Source organism: Ixodes scapularis, unplaced genomic scaffold (assembly GCF_016920785.2).
Source record: "Ixodes scapularis isolate PalLabHiFi unplaced genomic scaffold, ASM1692078v2 PGA_scaffold4__175_contigs__length_147842914, whole genome shotgun sequence".
Lineage (NCBI taxonomy): Eukaryota > Metazoa > Arthropoda > Arachnida > Ixodida > Ixodidae > Ixodes > Ixodes scapularis.
In genome coordinates this window covers 93,972,120-93,992,332 of record NW_024609879.1, presented here as the reverse complement: position 1 = coordinate 93,992,332, position 20,213 = coordinate 93,972,120, and the positions used below count along the sequence as shown (strand labels likewise).

At 42.7% G+C, this 20,213-nt stretch overlaps 1 pseudogene; it reads right to left on the bottom strand.

The window, feature by feature from the left end:
* Positions 1–233: 233 nt before the first annotated feature.
* LOC115319749 lies at positions 234–18,800 on the bottom strand (annotated as a pseudogene).
* Between the last annotated feature and the right edge of the window lie 1,413 nt (positions 18,801–20,213).

The following is a 20,213-nucleotide window of genomic DNA, read 5'->3' as shown; positions in this document are numbered from 1 at the left end:
AGAGAACGAAGGAAGGACATGTTTCGGTCAAAGTAAAGCGCAAATCAAACACATTTGTTTCGAAATCCACTACTATTTTCAGACAACTCGGGGACTCTGGTCTGTAAAAGCTTGAGCATTTCAAATGTCGGCACCTGTTTCACTTATTTTTTATTTAGTCTGACGCAGACATGCGCAATAGCTTTTCTAGCGTGCAACTAAATAATCCAAATTACGTATTTTTAAAAATATATTAGGACTTTGTAGCTTGACATTTAATTAAAATAAATACTTCTGAAAGAAACACTTCTCAATTTAGCAACTCAAGTTTATTAGCCATAAAATCAAAACAGCCTCAGTGGATCCGAGGTCTCAAAATGCAGAGATACAGTCTAAACATCTCTCCGAAACCAACAGTACAGTCTAAGCTCGTTATAACAGATCTGTTTACAACAAACATTTGGGTATAACATACCAATCTGTGAAGTTCAGTTGGTTTTCCTGTATGCGCCATTGACTCAACTTCATATCTGCACACAACATACTCACCTTACAACAGACCGAAATCCTGATGAAAATCAAGGTCTGTTATAACGAGCTTAGACTGTATTTCATTAGAAACATGACTCAAATCTTGAAATTTATTTCATAAAAAAACTGTCAGAGGCTCATAAAAGTTGTCGAGAATACCATTCTAAATTTTGTAGGAGAAGCTTTTCAATGGTACTATAGGCATTGACAATGCTTGTAACTCAATATACAATATATTTAACTCAATATAAAATGTATCCTCAGGTAATGGTGCAGCTCCGATTATATATATATATATTTAACTCAAAAGATAAACAGAGGAATCGCTGAAATTTCTCCATCGACACCTCAGCAAGGAAGGAGTTTGTCATGCAAAATAAATTTACAGCAACAAAACAATTTGCAATAAGAAGCACAAAAGAGGCATGCATTTAGAAAAAGAATATCAACCCCAATTCCTTACATGCAATCCCATGTGCAAACATACTATATAAAAAAATTTATTTAACTGTACATAGAGCAGTACATTAATGGCAATTAATCTGCACAAAAACCACATTTTTTTCCAAATTTCAAATGCCAAGTTCCAAACAGATAGACCGATTAGTCTGCTGCACATTGAGGCAACACAATATTGCCAAACTTCTAAGCTAAAGTGGACACAAAGAAACATTTACTCTTCAAACAAGTGACCAAGACAATTTGCTCAGTCAATCTGCATCCAGAAAGGATTTGATATGACCACGCCCATCCTATTGGCCCGATTCAGTACCAGCAGAGGTCGACCTCAAGCCTTCAAAGTGTAAGTCCTTTCCAATATATAATGACATGACTTGACCACCTGAAGTCTCCTTGGGAGGCAAGCATAAAACTTAATTCCTATTCATTCCACCATAAATCCTTTGTTAAAATTCATGTGACATGAAAATCATTGCCTTCTTTGCTTTTCCTGTTTATTGTTGCAACTTGTCAGCAAACTTATAAGTACAGGCAGCTTGATTCCCTCAAACACTCAGCTAGCTGTCCAGTCATGTTTGAAAGCACCAGATAGGGAAACAAGGTTATTATGACAAGATGCATTCTTTTTCTTTAGAAACGCTCACTGCAGCAGACGAACGGTGAACCACTGCAAAAGGTAATAAAAATAATGCTCTACTAAGATGTTAGAATGAAAAATATGTAAGCACAAAATAGAATGTTTTCTTAAACAGCATTACCTGAGGTTACAATGACTGCAACAATATTCCAGAAATCGGGCCTGATCATGATGATACAAACTACACCGACTTTACATAACAAATATAAAAATTTAATCAGACGTTTTGTCCCCCATGCAGGAGACATCGTAAATGATGCCAAGTTGGCAGGAATGCCAACTTAGCATAGCTAACCTATCTGCTGTATGGCAAAAACAAAACGTCTCTACTTCATGTGTTATATTTGCTACGTAAACTCGGTGTAGTCAATTTCATTGAAATGATGCAAAATGACCATGCCGATATATATAGTGATAAACCCAGCTCAACTCATTGATAGTATTCCCAAACATTTATTTCTGCACTGATCCAGCCTTTTTACATTAGATTTTAACTAGAGCGCTTGTGCCCTTGAAGTTTTAGGGCTATATAGAGACAGCAACAAAACGAGCAATTCAGCATAAAAATGAATCCTTTAAAATAGTGCAAAGATACACTGTGGCAAAGTGAGATATGCAGGAATGCAGTCTATGTAGTCTTCAAGTGCACAAGCATTTGAAGTGACCTAAACTTGGCTGTTCAAGACGCCCAAAGCGATCCCGAAAATGAGAAATGTTGCAGATTTTCCAAGGACGAGTAGCAAACCCAACAGTATGCTGTTCAAACTGACGGTAAAATGCTTAAACTATTTACATGCCTATCGTAACAAACAGCAGTGTAGCGGAGCAAAAATAAATTTGACGCAAACGGCCCAGCCGTGACATCACCAAGCATACTCCCCTTTGCCAGCTAGCAAAGATCAATCAAGTCCGAAAAAGGTTGAAATCAAAGCTTACATTGGTATTTTTCGTTGCTTATAGAATACTCATCAACAGTAGTGAGGCAGTAAGGCAATGCCTTGTAGAGGAAAGTAGTTTATTTGTGATTCACTGAATCCACAAAGAACGGAGGAGGACAGTAACTGACTTTTTTTTTTTTACATCCTCAGGAACATAATTTAACTTGGAGCAAAGTGGAAGAACTAGATTAAAAAATTCAATGCATAGATATCCACACAACTTTGGAAGAAGCACTTTTCAAAATGTCGTCACAAAAATCTATACATAGGATTCAAGGTGTCTTGATTAACACCAATGCTCCCTTACCAATCAAAATGAACCATTAAAGGTAGCTCTATACATCATAAAACAAAAATGACCAGAAAATTAAAAGCTGCTAGATTGTATTAAACAAAAAAATGCTACACAGCAGTACTGCAGATGTTTCTTAATTGCAACAGATAATGTCTAGAGCATAAATGTGCCTCTATTTCTAAACTTCATTTGAATAGACGACAGGCAGTGAAGTGCACAGTGAAACATAGAAGAGTTCTTTCATATCTCCAGATATTGCATGACGCAGATCCCTCACTCGTGCACTTGTTTCCGATGCCTACTCAAATGATGGCTATGTTTAAACGTTTTACCACAGACTCTACACTTGTAAGGCCGCTCGCCACTGTGGGTTCTCTCGTGACACAACAAGTTAGATTTCTGCGAAAATTCTTTCTCACAGGTGCCACACTGGTACGGTTTCTCGCCCGTATGGACCCTCTTGTGAATCACCAGGTGACTTTGTTTTGCAAATGCCTTCTGGCAAACATCACAACAAAATGGTTTCTCTCCCGTGTGGGTTCTCATGTGAATCCGTAAGTCACCGCTTACAGCAAATGCTTTCTCGCAGACAGAGCAGTGGAAAGGCTTCTCGCCTGTGTGTCTCTTTTCGTGCCTGGTGACATTACGTAGAATATCACTAGAGTAAGGGCAGAACTCGCAGTGGTACATGCCCTCATATCGTGGACGCATCGTGCGTTTCGACTCAACCAGTTCGCCTCCCAAGGAAGAGGAGTCGCTCTCACCGTCCTTGTCGTCCCAGAAGGCTGCTTCGACCAGCACTGTAGGGGAGATCAGAGAAACAAGACAAGGAAAGTCAAAGACAACAAAAGCCCAATGTCAAGGTGCAAACATTAGACAAGCATGGCAAGTCTGCACTGCCTTTAGCAGAAAGTAGCACATACAAAAGAGTGTCTCAACTCCTGTTCGTTTAAGAAGAAAACTCAGCAAAGAACTATTAAGAAAGGATGTTATTACATTCATGTGATATCACACTTTAAGTTAATGAAAAATTGGTAAGCATAGCCCGTTTCATGTAGTAAATGCTTATGTGCACTTACTTTATCTTTCATTGAAGTAGCTCAACTCACATCCTAATAGCCGTAAGAAACAATAAATGAGCCTATTTTCCGGGTTTTGAAATTGCTGACATATGAGGCTGCAGGAAATATTATGGTACTGTGGAGGTACCATATTGTGATGTCTTTTCATTGTAATAATGTTCTACAAAACGCCACTGTACACTCAATGTCCCCGTAAACCTATAAAAGATTGCACACCACTGGAGTGTGCAAGCACTGCTTCCAGCGCAAGAATGCAATTTACAAAACAATTGGTGACATCTTGCAGCCTCAAGCACCAGGCAAGAGCATGCGTTGCAGGACACCAGATCACACGTCTTGTTTAGCACACATGGAGTGGTGGTGAATGTGATCATGTAACTCGACTGCCTGTGCTCATCTAAACTTTTGGGATTCATTTGATGCATAAATTAGGGCAAGGAAAAGAAATATTTATAAACTAATATACCTGACACTACCTTTGGAAGGCACAACCGATTTATAGCCAATTTGAAATAAAAGAATAGAGTGGCAAGTGCACCCAATTTTATTTCTGAAAAAAAAAAAAAGAAACCAATTGGAGGGGAGATCTATTTTATGCAATGAGAAACACTCAATTCGATGATGCTAGACTGAAATAAGCAGGAACACTGCACAGAAAAATGCATGATCCCAAAAGGTGAGTTGGCCAGTGGGAAGAAGCCTCTTTGCAAAGCAACACTGTGCCATTTGCCGAATCTTGCGATGGTTGCCAGAGTCGACCTGCAATGTCGAAGAGAATAAATTGCAAATACACTGCCGCTCAAGTGAGGCAAGCATTTGACCACTTGTTAATACCCCAAACATGACACACTGACATGAACGCCAAAGGCATATTGTAGCAAAAGAAAGTGGTAACAAGAATGCCCAGAAAAAACGGTCACAAGTAACGTAAACAGGACCAGTGTTCATACAGCCAGACTCTACCTCTCACGGTACATACACTGAATTCTTTTTACCATATGTCATACTTTTTTCCATAGACACTTTAATCGCAGTTTTTTTATTTGGCTGAATTTTCTAGCAAGAAGTAAAGTACAGTTGACAAAGTATTAGAGTTCGACAAGTGCATAAAAATGATTTATCAATGTAAACAAAACAATAAATGAACACATAAACAACACTTTTCACCAAAAGAAGCAGAAAATTGGTTGTCCATATTTAGGCATTTTAAAATCTCCGGGCTCACAAGGAACCAACTCAGTTTGTGTACCACTTTCCAGTAAAACATTTTTACATCTACCTAAAAAAGAAACTATAATGAGAAGGCAGCTGCAGAAAATAATCTCTGGAATCAAAACATTTTGACAAGTTTCTAAAAAAAACCTTGTGATGAGGGACGTTACAAAACAATTTTCTAGAATCAAAAATTTACTTTACATTCCAAAGAGTCTTCACCAAACGATCAAGCAAGGTTCTCTTGCGTGTACCACCTATGAAAGTGCATTTACATCTGGGGCTGTAATAGACCCTTTTACAAAGTAGTGACACTCTCATGCAGAATACATGAAGAATGCATGAAACCCTAAGGTGAGCGTTTGCAAAAGGGCCCATTGCAACAGATTTGAGATTACAAATAAAATAATGACAAAGTTTTAGAGTCCCTTTTGTCTGATAAACCACCTCACTGGCTGTGCTTTTGACAAGTGCCAACTTTTATATTAAGAACATGAAGAGCTTGGAAAGGAACACCATAGCCTTGCTTACTTTTCAAAGAAAAAAAAACTTTTTACGTGATTAATTAAACACCCATTTCAATAATACTGCTGACAGATATACAATCCCAAAGCTTATCAAAAGCTAAAAGACATATGGAGAAGCTTGCATTCAGTACAAATGGCATCTCCAGGTACTACTATTGTAATGTCCAGAAAGGTGCCCCACCCCCTAAAAATAGCCTACACCAATTTTTGGCATGATTTGCTATTTTCTCCAGAAACTCTGCAAGACAGCCCACTTCCAGTAATTGCAGGACCCTGGCCAATGCTGACCGCAGAAAAAACAATGTTACTTAACAATGGCGGGATATAAGCGAACATTGCTGACAGGGAGGGACAGTCTTTGGTTCATTGCCCCTCCCTGCAACCACAAGTTTCAAAAGTCATCACATCTAAAACTACATAGCATTTCTTCAACTTTTATTTTATGGCACACCAAAAGTTAGCCCACTCCTTGTTTTCATCCGATTTGCTCTAAATTTTTGGCGGGCTATATCCCTCAAAACATTACAATAGATGTAAAAAAAAAAATCGCCTTTTCAGCACTTCCATGCTATCATCACACATTTTCTTGCTATGGCTCTTATAGACAGCTATATAAAAATATTGAAACTCCAAAGTTTCTAGTTCTGTTCACCAAAGGCATAACCAGTGAGCTGGCATCACGAGTGCAGTAACGGTGTAGCTTCGGAGCAGAAATATTGCGATGCCCTTACAAGCATATACACCAGCTTACAGTCTTGGTGTCGAGCCGCCACAGTGACGCCGTTGTTGGCACGAAACATGCACAAACGCTTCACTTCACACAAATCTGATTTCTGCACAAATGTCATGCCCACTCCTGGTGCAAACAAATACCGACTGGCTTGTAAGCAGCACAATGGCTTATAGGCACGTAAGATGACATGTTTTGCGATATCCAATTGTATGCTAAAAGTCTATTATTTCAAGAATAGTCATTGGCTAACCATGTACCACGAAAAACAAAAACACTTTTTGCAGCTAAAGAATGCGGTTACAGTACAGGTATCTTTCCACCTCCTGTGCCTGAAGTGATCAATTCAAGAGTGGCAAAAGGACTGCATCACAAAGGCTCTGTTGTTGTTGATTACAGGTTTAGTGGCACAAAAGCTACTGAGGCCATATTGTGCAAAGTGAGAGTAATTTAGAACAATTGAGAATACCAATGTAATAAGAGTTTTAAAAATTAAAATTATAAATTTTATTTAAAAAATTATAAAATTATAAAATAAAAATTATATTATAAATTATAATTATATAATTATAACTTAAAATTATAATTATATAATTATAGCTTAAAATTATATTATCTTGAGAAAATTATAACAATTTTCTTAAGGTAATCTAAAATGTGGTTGAACGAAAGTAAAGGGTCATTACCGATCAGTTTTATGGGAAGAAATGGAAGATGTTCCCTAAAAAGCTCTGGAAAGCACGATCGACATAAATCATAATAAAAGCCACAGTGCCACAATATATGCAAGATAGTCAAAAGTTTCCTATATTGGTCATACAGCTTTGCATCCTTGCCACAGAGAAGGTATTCATGCATCCAGCAAGAACGACCAATTGTCAGGAGAACTTCAGGACGACGGTCTCTGTGAAAGGAGCTCTCCAAAATGCCCGATATGAGTTTGATAACATTAAGTTTGTTTTCTTTTTCGACATTCCATTTCAGCTGCCATGAGTTGAAAATGGATTTCTTGAAAAGTGGCTTGAAACCCTCGTGAAACAAGCCAAAAGAGGCTTCTATAGAACCCTACACAGATGCGGCCAGCTAGTATGCTTCATTATTTCCTCAAAGGTCCGCATGGCTCGGCACCCAGCAAAATTTGATGGTTTGTTTGAGATGGAGAGATATTTTAGCTTTACACAAAAAAGCAATGCTATAGTCCATTGCAACTCAAGACGGTAGGGAGAGGGAAAGAAAGGAAGGGGAGGAGGAAGCAGACGGAACGCTGCAGAAGACAGGGAGAAATCTCCTCCTCTCTTTAACATTCCGTCTGGTTCCTCCTCCCTTGCCTTCCCTTCCCTCGCCCTAACTGCTTGAGTTGCAACGGGCTATAGGAGATCCTTTGTAGGCATCACACTGGCTTGAGTCACTTGATAGTGGCCAACTACATCAAGGGCTGTCGACACAGAGCTCCGCTCGTGCTGTACTCAGCCTTTGCTACACGAGAAGGGGGGTCTTTCCTCGCTTTCCAGTCAGCTTCGAGACATTTACTGCCGGGAGAAAGCCACTCTCTCTACTGGCATCCTTGGACAAAGCCTTGGAGCATGCACACGACGTGGGTACAAACGACACTCACATGCTCTGCTGGCTTAAGGCCTAACTCAAGGGCTCCCTTGTTGATGCCAGTCCCAAATCTCTCAAAACGAAACGGGAGAGGAGACGGCAGTAAGGAGGTAAGGAGATGTCATACTGTTTACTTAGTTCATATCCTCGTTGGAAACGTATGCGCACACCTTAACACTCACGCCTGTTGAGGTGTGTTTGCTATGTACAGCAGATGTTGTGCCCTGCATGGACAGTCCTTTAGTTGTGGAGCCAGTGGAGGCTCAGGGAGAGTCCTAATTACGAATGAAATGGTGCAAGCAGAGGTGCTTGCAAACGTTGCACAGCGTTGATGATTGCATCTTCACTGAAGCATTGATGACTTGGAAGGTTTGAAAGATTGTAAAGAGATGCTCCTGCAAATCAAGTGCACAATCATTTTCGAGGCAGTAGTATGGCACATGACATATCGAGTCAGATTTAGAAAACGAAACTCAGTTTTTTGGTTTGAATAAAGAAATGATGGATTGCAGGAACTTCTGCAGGAATGTGACATTATCATTGGTGACAAAATACAGTTTGAGAACAGTATTATTTGAATAAAAAGATAAAGTCAAAGGCAATATTTATTTTTGAGCCGACGTCCAACAAGGCCTAACATTCATCAATTGTCAAAACATTTTTTTTGTGCTTTATCATGCTCTCAAACTTTTGCAACCTATAAACACTGCTAGCATCAAACTGTCTTTGTTAATTTCAGGTTTTTGCGGTGCATAGTTTATTTGTGTATGCCAAAAAACGGGGTTTCTTTTTCTCACTCACTCTATAATTCAGTTTAGGCCATTTTTAGCAAAAAATAACAAATAACATTAACAACAATAGAGACCTGTCACACTGATCAAAGGGGTCAAGGAAAGAAAATGGATATGTTAGACACCAATTTTTTTTAGGGGCGAAGCTCCTTAGGGGCTAGCCATGTCCGTATGTCCGTCCGCCGTCGGGTGCACGTGCTCCTGCTCGTGAGCTCACGTAATTACGAGCACGTGAGCATGTGCTCCCGTGCTCGTGTAGGAAAAAAAAAACTGCATCTCCACGTGGTGAATGGTGTTGATTAGGGCAAAGCTCTGGTGGTGCTTGTCTGCGTAGATGGTGAGCCGCAGCATGCCGAGCCTTTCGTTCGTTTTCATCCATGTCAGAAAGAGAATGTGTGGTATGGAACGTGGTTATATACGCATTTGAGCATTTGACCACAGCATGACATGGATGAAACGAACGAAAGGCTCGGCATGCTGCGGCTCAGTGTCTATGCAGACAAGCACCACCAGAGCTTCGCCCCAATCAACATCATTCACCATGTGGAGATGCGTTTTTTTTTTTTTTCTATAAACCACCGAGACGTTGATTCCTAGGTGCTACGGCAAAATATTGCGTACGCATTTTATAAAAAGTGTTTAAAAATCAAGCTTTTTGGACTGTCTGCAACAACTATACGACACCCATAGGCAGCATGAGCAACGAAACTTCACGGCATGTATGTAAGAAGGTTGAACAGATATTCAACTTTATTTAATCTTGAAATAATAAACTGTGAGGTATAAAAAAGTGAAAGACGTTGAGATATTCGCGAAATGCGAAATTAGAGCGCAGCTCTTAAGGAGGAGGGGAGGGTACAGAAAGGAGGGCATGCCTCTCTTCCTTTCCGTACCCTCCCCTCCTCCTCGCCTCCCATTTAGCGGAAAATTTTCGCTAAATTTCCCGCTAGATTTTGTGAGAAATTTAGCAAAATTTCCCCGCTATATTTAGAAGGGAAACTGACATGGTGTGGCCTCAACATCAATTCAGTGTCCACGCAAAATTAAGCGGGGAAACTGTGTCGTCTGGTGATGCAACGTGCGCGGTAATGTTTGCGCCGACGGCGCCGCCACTCAATCTGAAAACGGGCGCCTAAGAGCTGCGTTCTAAAACATTGAGTTACTTAATGGCATTCTTGTAATTATTTTACGGTACTACATCATGTAACTGCAAAAGAGTTTCGGTTTCAAACACATCCCGATCCCCTGTCGTTTGGTAACCATCATTACCATGCTGCACTTGTCGCCACAGCCCGCATTAGTTGTGGAATACAGTTGTGGGGCGTGATTGAGGGTTAGAATTAAAATAAAACATGAACTAAAGTAATACACAATTACAATCCCAAGAGGATTCAAACCCAGACCTCAGAAAAATCAGTAAGAGGGTGGGACGCAAGTGCCTGACCTCTCGACTATCAGCACAACCATTTTGGGCAGTTCATTTTTATCGGTGTTGTCATAGGACATAGCAGTTTTCCCACTACTGGCTATAAAATGACCATATTCCTCAGGCCCCAAAGCAAAACGCGTATCGGGGTGGGAGGTATTGTGATGCGACACTCGAAAGCATAAAATTTTGGTGACAAATCAGACCTACTTTCATTATTTTGTACATGACGTGCGCATTTCTTTTTGTTGCAGTTTGCACACTGTCTGGCATCTGCATGTAATATGTTTGGTTAGAATGTTTCTTTTAACTATAATGTATTTACATTTGTAGATACTATGTCCATAGTACTGTAAACATGTCATCCGCAAATTAACCTTTAGCATCAGCATCGCTATAAATCTTGTACACTGATCAGAGAAAGCAGCCTCTCTACTGATGCATCCTTTCATTTAACTGTGTCTTTTATCTCATCGGGGATGCGGAACAGGGACTAAACATCATCCCAGAAGCATGCTGGCGGGACAGCAGGACCGAGACCGGAAAAGCGGGACTTTTCTCGCCTAAATCGGGACTTTTGGCCACTTTACCCTTTATGAAAGCGAGTGTTCCATTAAATTTCTCTGAGAATCTTCCTCAGGAGTAACTTGACATGCCGCTCCTCAAGCACGTAAAGGCGATTCATTTGGCTTATATTTCCTGACCTCTTGTCCTTGTTCTACCGAGCAGATCAGCTATATTCCGGTCAAAGCGAGAATGTTTTCGCAGCTCGTCATTTTACGATGGTATCCGGAGCGGGGGGGGGGAGGGGGGTCCAGCTTGAATGGGCGACGCTAGAGCTCAATGGGGTCAGCCATCTAGCCATCTTACAAGTATCTGAGCATAAAGACGTCAAATGTGATAAATTGAACTGTCTGCCTGACATCCATATCGTACCACTGTTAGAGCGAAATCTGACACGTTTGTCCATCAAGTCCCGTCTACATCGCCATATTGCTGAGACATTAAAAGTTTCTCATTGGTTGCCTACAGTGGCACATTCATAGAACAAAAAAAGGATTCCCAAGGAAAACCGAAATTATCTTTTTTACACTAGTAAATGAACCTCAACGATCAAATGAATGAATCTGATGTATACATAGGGGCAACCATTCCATGTAGAAATATAGCTCAGAATTTCGAAAAAATGTTTCAAAACCCCTTTAAGAAACACTTAAATCAGAAAGTTGTATACCCAAAAAGTCTCACCGGATATGAAAAGAACATCAATATATATATATTTATTATAATAAGAATAGGCTACCTAAAGCCAAACGCAAATAGGGTGAAAATAAGGACTTAGCTAACTTTTGGTGTGCAATAAATAACAAAAATGGAAAAGTGCTAGTTGTAGATTCTGCGACTTCAAAAACTTGTGAATGCAGAGAGGAGCAATGAACAAACTTCGACTGCAGTTCCCAGTCAGCAATGTTGACTTGTCTCCTGCCGTGGCTAAGCAACACCACTTCTACCAAGGGCACCATTGGCCAGAGCCCTACAATTACTAAAAGTATGCTATCTTTTGTTGTTTTGAGATAAAACAGCAAATTATGCCAAAAATATGGGTATGTTATCTTTGGGAGTGGGGCATCTTTCCGGATATTCTGGTAAAACACCAGTGTAACCAAAGGAGATATAATCAATAAAAATTAAAAAAAGCCTACCATAGAATATTGTATTTAGCTAAAGGTATTGATTGGGATAAGTTATTGCTGAGTGAAAGCAGGTAACCCTTTTTTCACTGATAATTAGTGTAGTTACTCTCTTCACTAGTGTTCATGCTTACTTTTATTACTATGAGCTTATTTTTTTTTTTTTTGACTGTCATGCCAATATGTCAACAATCATACTAGAAAAATTCCGAGACAAGGGAAAAGGAAGGGATAAACACAACAAAGTCTTGTCTCGGGGGTTTTTCAAGTATGAACGTTCACCAGCTAGCCTGGGCCACAACTCCTATTTCTGGTGTCAACAATGTAATAATCTAGAGTGTTGTGCTTATAATGTGGTGATAGCGATCATTTTCTGTACATTTTTGTTTCTCTTTTGATTAATGTACTATTTCCTCACTCTTGCTGCTGCTGTAGGCGGTCAGGAACCCGTCAAGATGTACCTCACAGCTTTTTTTTCCTGACCGCCACCACCATCTTTTGGTGGAAATAAACATTATTATTATTGCACCTTGCATAAAAAACCGACATGTGTCCCCCTTGTTCCCCTTACCTACATGGGTCCCCCTTGTTCCTCTTCGTTAGGGATTATCATCATGTGAAACAAAATCAAATACAGTAATCCCTCGTTATAACGGAATCAAATTTTTTTAATTGTCGTTTTTACGAAGTTCGACGTGGTCCCAACCAAAATGCATACATTTCTAACTGAATTATTCTACCAGCGGCCGACCACTCTCATTACGAAAGCCGCAGTGCCGAAAGCATGCAAGCTTACACGGAGGCAAACGAAGGCCCTTGCATTCCCTCCCCTTCTTCACCGAGGCAAATGGCAAACTGGGAAAACAGAGTAAACAAGTGACGGAGGGCAGAGCGTGCAGAGCGCCGCTTCCATGCTGATGCGCCGAAGTGGGGATGAGGGCAAGGAGCAGCGGGAGCAGCGTCAACGTTCCGACACTACACAAGGCACCTGCATCCAAAGGTGCACCACTCCTTTTTGAATCAAGTCAACGGAACGATGGAACCCAGAGGAAATCATCCCCTGGGGAGCCCCCGACGCGCGCGCCTGTGCAGGCGTGTTTGCGTAGTACGCCTGCAGCGTACTACACAAACACATGCGTCATATGGAAGGTTGGGAGTGTTTACCGAAAGTCGCTTAGATCTGCAAGGTTGAGAAGAGTGGCCGGCCCAAGTCCGAAATCGCCAAAGAATTCTACATTCCGGCATCGGTTGTTTGACACTGTCCACCATTTTGCAGAACAAACAAGGCATATTGGACGGGTTCGAGAAGTTTGCACGAGAGAGCGCGCCCGCGACCCGAAGATGAAAGACCGCAACCTGCTTTGCGCGTGTCATATTTTCTCTTGCGAGCCTGCTTGCCGAGCCGGCAAATGATTTTCATAGCAGCAACAATCTAGAGGGGTGCGTGAAAACATGTTGCGGACATTCCCATTGTTGCTCCTACCTCGAATGCTGCGATCGTAGACCTTACGTGTGGCCAGTGTATACACAAAGCGACGTCGGAGAGGTACCTGTGGAAATTCCGAAGAGTGCGGAGACACGAAACATCCAACGGCTGCTTCGAAACAATGTGGAGTGCAGCGGCGGTGACAGTGTTCTTGAGATACCTGGGGCAGTTCGAGGAGAACTGATGCCGGGGTAAAATTATCGGCCAACTCAATTTGATTATTTTTCTTACTCGGTAAGGCTGCCACAAAATGTTCATAAGCAAGGTTTGTCTGATTAAATATATGATCAGAGTGTTCCGCAGTATTCCCGTCCACTTCAAGGCTGCTGGCACTGTATTTTTAAAAACACTAGTGAACACAAAGAAAGGAACCCTTTCTTTGTGTTCACTAGTGTTTTCACCTACGTTCGCCGGGTGGCGGTGGTTATGCAAGAATGTGACCCTTTGTGTGATTGTCTCACAGCCGAGGTCAAGGGAGATAAGAGGAGGTTAACCCAAATGTCATTGTCCTGTTGTCATGTGTTCTTTTTTTTTTGTAGAGACGGCGTAAGAGATGTGGTTTATAAGGCGTGTACGAAATAAACTTTGCAGCTGGGCTTGAGACGTTGCCTCCTCTTTTTCTACCTTCTGTTGTGTTCTCTTTTCAGCCCCAGTCTCAGGTTTACAACCATGTTCAACTTACAGCAGCTCACCTGCACTCTGACTTTTTTTATGATTTCGAAAACTCTTTTTATCATCTTCCATAACTCACAAGGAATGTTTTTGAGAAAGTTTTATTTTTATGTGTGTAGTTTTTACAAACAAAATATTTTTTATGTGCCGGTGGCCGCAGGCACTGGCCTGAGACATGTGCGGACCCGTGAGTTTGCAACCTCGTTAAAGTAGTACTTCAAGTACAATGTACTTAAAGCACTTATAAACACTGTTGGAACTCGCCCTCGATACTCCTTTTCTAGCCTAAAATAACAACGAGCTCTCCTGTGAATTATCATACCAAAGTTCCTTCCTTTTTTCGTCCCCTATACATAGTTAAAGCTGATTTTCCCTGCATTCTTTCCTCCCACAATATTCTCTCGGCTTCTTGTACTTCCCTTTCTACGAAGGTAGTACGGTCTGCCCTAGACTCGGTTTTTGGGTTCGGTTTGCCCGTGTAATGTTCAGACTTTTCATATATAGATGCTTACATACTTTTCTTGTTCGTCGTGTATCATCCATCGTGTCTAATCTGTTCAAATTTCAACATACTGAGGGCCTCGCTAACCTTAAAAGGTGCCTTGCCCACGTCACCCTGCACTCCTTCTTTTGGTGTATTCCCGTGCGCTCCCAACGCCAGTCTGCCCACGCACCTCTGCCGTGTCTTGAAATTCAACTGGATCTCAGATTTCATGCATAGGTAACACCGCACTGCCAAAAGACAACTCCCCTGCACCATGACTTTGTTTCCTATTCCCCTAGCAACTTCGTATCGACTGTAATTCCATAGTGTCCTATGCTTCATAATTGCTGCATTCCTTTTTCCTTTTTTTAGCTTACTGTCTTTCTTTTCTCTTCCATTTGCACTTGCAGTGGAACTGTTGCATGTTAACCAGACTGACCTTGCTTCTCTGTTCTTTAAATAAATTTTTGTTTCCTACCACAAATCTGATTTTTTTTTTATTCCCCTAAGCCTTTACAGGACACAAAAAAGACGCTACGCTGCAACGTCTTCTCCGCCAAAACCTGTCTTTAAATATAACAAAGTTAATTCCTTCATCCCCCTGGTTGCACATGGAGGTCGCCGGGGGATTTGTGGGACATAAGCAAAATGCAATAGTACTGAATTTCAAAGCAATTCCTAAACTAAAGCGAAAGTAAAATGAATTAGTTTAGAAGTAACGGTAATTGTATTTTAGTACAATTGCAGGATGGTAATGAATCTCAGTCGTGGGTCAAGTTTGGACACACAAACAAGCAATACTATTTGGTTACTGTGTTTTGGTAACGGGCATAATAGTGGTCCTGAATGTATTCAATAGTCAAACGTTAAAACTTCTATTTCTTTCTAATCCTTAATGCATGTTTTCGTATAAAGCCCCACATTGTAACAAGAACCGTTCTCGTTCAATGTCTGGCTTTCCCTCTACAACTGGTTGTACAATCTACAAGTTGTGCCGCAAGAGGAGCTTGCCTTGCCTCACCACGATGGTGGTTGCTTGGCCTAAATCCAGGTACTCGTGGGAGGAGGAGAGACCACTGGCATCCTCAGAAGGAAAGCCCTGACAGGCTGAAACAGCAGGGGCATCTGGAGTCTCTGTAAGGAAGATTACAAAGCAAGCTTACCTCCGTGCCTGAAACAGGCAGAGTCATTCACCTATAGTCCGTTGCAACCTAAGAACGAAGGGCAAGGGTAAGACGGGCCGGGGAGGAGGAAGCAGATGGAACGCTAAAGAGAGAAGGAGGTTTCTCCCTCTCTTCTCCAGCATTCCGTCTGCTTCCTCCTCCCCGGCTTGTTTTACCCTTGCCCTTCGTTCTTAGGTTGCAACGGACTATAGTTCAAAACTGGCCCAAACACTTCAACTATATTGTCAATTTTTCCATTCATTAGCTCTCCCAAATCACAGGCATATCAAGCTTGCCCACTCCCAGTCACGACAAGATGATGAAGATCATTTGAACCACGCTTCTGCAGTCAGATGGCTCCCCCTACACAAATTAGTTGAGATAACTATGTTCGCTCAGTTTACCTTCCTTCACAAAAGAAGTGTTGTGTCATTGTCTCCCCAGGCACATGTCGGAAGGGGGCACTCCTGCACAATCCTCACTGAGTGAAGTTCTATTCCTTGAAATAGGTGGTTTCTCTTCTGGCAATGTTAAGCGAGACAATAGGAAAATGTTGATACTGGGAGACTATGAAAATGATAAGCGTAAAGTGTAGCGGTATGATAAACAAACTGTGGAAAGTAAGCAATGCGATTAGTGGGTGGCGGCTTCTAGGTTTCGTATTTTCATATTTCTGGTTTAGGCTTGAGAGATACCTCTCTCCCATTGCTGTGATGCACAAACCGTTGTTTATTCTGGGTAGCTAGGATGCCATGGGCTGCAAGCCTTTGAAGCGCAACTAGAAGTTGCACTGCACTCCTTTTCAACGTAAGCCAGAGAGTAGTCAAAAGGCTTGAATGCCTAACACCAAATAGAAATACGCATACAAAAACCACAGTCACACTGCATTTACTGCGGTCGATTGATTCAGACGATGATAACACATGCACAAAAAAGTGGCCAACACTGTGAGGTGCTTTCCTCACTGCTTGAATGTTCCCATAAGTTTGTATACTTCGTTTCAACATATGTCCGGACGCAGTCAATGCTACAAGCTGGTGGGACTAATCAAACAGCATGAAAAGCTCAATTCACTGAGACTTCCCTGTACAAGATTGGTTCAGTGATGATAGAACATGTACAGACACATGGCATAAACTATGTTGGTGTACTTTTGCTGTTGTTTGATTGGTACCATTAGCTCGCAGCATCAGGAGGTATTGGCGACTCCAGCAAAATCGACGCCGCGTGGCAGGAACGCCGAGAAGCTCAAGAGAGGAGGCCGTTTAGACTGTCGTCTGCTATCGCTATTCTCATATGCAGCGTAAAAACAAACATTGTTTCCATTAATTATTTTTATGCTTCTGCTGCGTCATTCCTACGCACTGACTAGAAGAAGGTTTGTACCGTCCAACAATCGTTCTGCTTTAATATGTAACAACGATTTTATGCTGCAGTGCAAGAAATTATGGTGGTCTCTGTGCTGAACGACGAAAACGACCTCCTTTCGTCCACCATATTGCCTGACCAGCCCCTTATAGTTCGCTGGAGTCGCGAAACTGGCTCGACAGGTAACCCGCGATCCCCGAAGACCACTTACCGGTACGATTGCACACTGGGTACCTATGTTGCACGTTTTAGACTCCCACGGCAACTAGGGAGAAGGAAGTGACGTCAACAACGCAGCAAATGCAGAATGGATGTTGATTGGTCAGAGCTGCTGATGACGAATTTCCGCAGAAAACAAAGCTTATGTTTTCTTGTGCAGCAATTCGTCATCAGCGACTCTCACCAATCAACATCCAATCTGCGTTTGCTGCGTTGTTGACGTCACCTCCTTCTTTCTAGTCGCCGTGGGAGTCCCAGAAGTGCAACATAGGGCCCCTGATCTCCTCCCGTCTCCTTTGAGTTGTAGCGTCGTGAAGGTACACTTTCTCAGTCGCAGCTTACCCTTCTTATCTACCAGGTCGTCTGGGAAATGCGTAGAGCACACCAAGGTGGAATCGGGGGCATCAGAGCGATCCCTGCCGATCACCCGACTCCACTTATTCTTTATTGTGCGGTTCCTGCGAAACTGGAATAGCGACACACCGTCGGCTTTACAGGCAACGCACTTGAAGACACAGCACCTCCTAATTTTACTGCCGCAGACACTGCGATGAGTGGCGGACAGTGGGGCACACAATGACTAACCCGCGATCACCGAAGGCCACTTACCGGTAAGACTGGGAGTTTTAGAATAACGCACTATCGAGAAAAATGAAATGCGAACAGAGGAGCGCGTGGCTCGCAGTACAGGCTGCGCCGCCTAAAAGCCTAGGAGCGAGGGTGCGTGGCCTACTCCGACGTGTTCGCCCCCCTCCGTCTGTGCTCCCCGAGCTTCAGCAGTGCGCCTCTTAGTGCGCTGAAAGCTATCACCGCTATCTTTGCTGGCTCAGCGCGTGCGGTGCAAAGAAGCTCGCTGCACTCGCCGAGCAGGCAAAGATAGCGGTGACAGCTTTCAGCGCACTAAGAGGCGCACTGCCGAAGCTGGAGGATCGCGAATCGAGGGGCGTGAACACATTGAAGTAGGCCACGCGCCCTCGCCCCTAGGCTCACTTCCAGGCGGCGCAGCCTGTACCGCGAGCCACGCGCTCCTCTGTTCGCATTTCATTTTTCCCCGATAGTACGCAATTTTAGAGCATGGTAGCGCTAAACTTAGTGCTTTCGTTAGCGCACGCTGCGCAAGTATTAGAATAGCGTTTCTCGGCCGCAATGCCACCAATGTAGTCACGATTTTTATTTCACACACGAAATGCTGTAACTTGAGGAAGAAAACACAAGATTTTGGTCCAGATTAACATTTCAAATTTGTTTAGACATGAGAATGCGACGCGAGCGGTCGACCGGTCGTGTCCGCTCGAGTCGCATCGGCAAGAGGTCTCGTGTACTGACTTTCGCCCAGAAATGTTCGCGCATCGCAAGCATCAAGTCACCGGTGATCGTTGCTCAGACTTACTGAGTTTTCCAAACCGAGTGCGATGTCGTCCCGTATTGAAAATCGCAGTCGCGAGGATGCCGCCGACGTCGCCCTCAGGACGCCCCTCAGCGGCCTTAGCCACGGTGCCGACTCCTGGGAGCTGCCATTTTTTTTACTCTGCTCGTCTTGGCTTTAGCCAACTTCTCACTAGCAAGTTCATTGAGATCAGTGAGCAAGTTTTAGAATAGCACATGCCAACGTTTGCACATGCTAAAGCTTTGTGTACGCAAAAAAAAATCGCGTCGTCGCCACTACGCATACGCCGAACTAACCACGTTTTGCGCTTTACATGGATTATTTTAACGTACGCTATTTCTCAGAAATTGCGTGCGTACTTTGCGCTACTCCAAGGAGGAATCCTATGAGAAGTTGGCTAAAGCCAAGACGAGCACATTTTAAAAAAATGGCGGCTCCCAGTTCACAGAATCACGCAAGGCACGACCAACCATAGAGAAATATGGACCAACTCTGAACAACCTTGCACAGAACCATGTCTGCAGTATCCTCCTTGGTCTGCGGATGGTCTGCGGCCGCTTTGGCGGTGTCGTGAGTGCAGCGTCGGCGGCATCCTCGTGACTGCGATTTTCACTACGGGACGTCATTGCACTCTGTTTAGCAACGATCACCGGCAACTTTATGCTTGCGACGCGCGAATAATATTTCTCGGCGAAGGCACGGTGTGCGAAAGTCAGTACACGGGACCTCTCTTGCCAAGGCGACGCAAGCGGACACGACCGGTCGACCGCTCGCGTCGCATTCTCACGTTTAAACAATCTAAAATGTTATTCTGGAGTAAAAAAAAAAAAAAAAAAAACTCCTTTCTCAAGTTACAGCATTTTTTGTGTGAAGTCAAAATTGCGACCGTATCTTGGTGGCGTAGCAAGCGCGAGATGCTTCAGCTTTCGCGTCGCTGCAGAGAAACCCCATTCTAAAACTCATTTGTGTAGCGTGAGCCAACGCAAGCGCTAAATTTAGCGCTAGCATGCGCTAAAATTGACTCCTCTGGGTTCCTGTGAAACTGGAATAGCGACACACCGTCAGCTTTACAGGCGCTGCACTTGAAGATGCAACACTTCATTACAGTGCCGCAGACTCTGCGATGCTGACAGTGGGCACACAACCGACAACAATTCCGGTGGAACACGCAGAGCACTAGCAGCACTAGCTGCTTGCTGTGACCTCTCAAATCTAAGGTCTCCAAAGGACGAACGTTCCGTGCAAACGGTCTATGCAACGTGTAGAAGAGCAACGGCATGTTCATGAACAACGCTCAAAATCTTGGATTGGATTGTCTCACTTCGTAAAATTTGAATACTTCAAAACCATTTTTTTTTTATTCCTAAATGTTTATTTTACTCCTTGGGATTCTATCCAGAACAAAAGAAAACTATCAATATAAATGTTAATTTGTTTGGTGATACGCCAAAGTCACATGGGTCAGGCCGGCACATATTGGGGTGGATTATGTTGGCTCTTCCCTTTGTATCGGGTAAGCAGAGTCGAAGCTTCG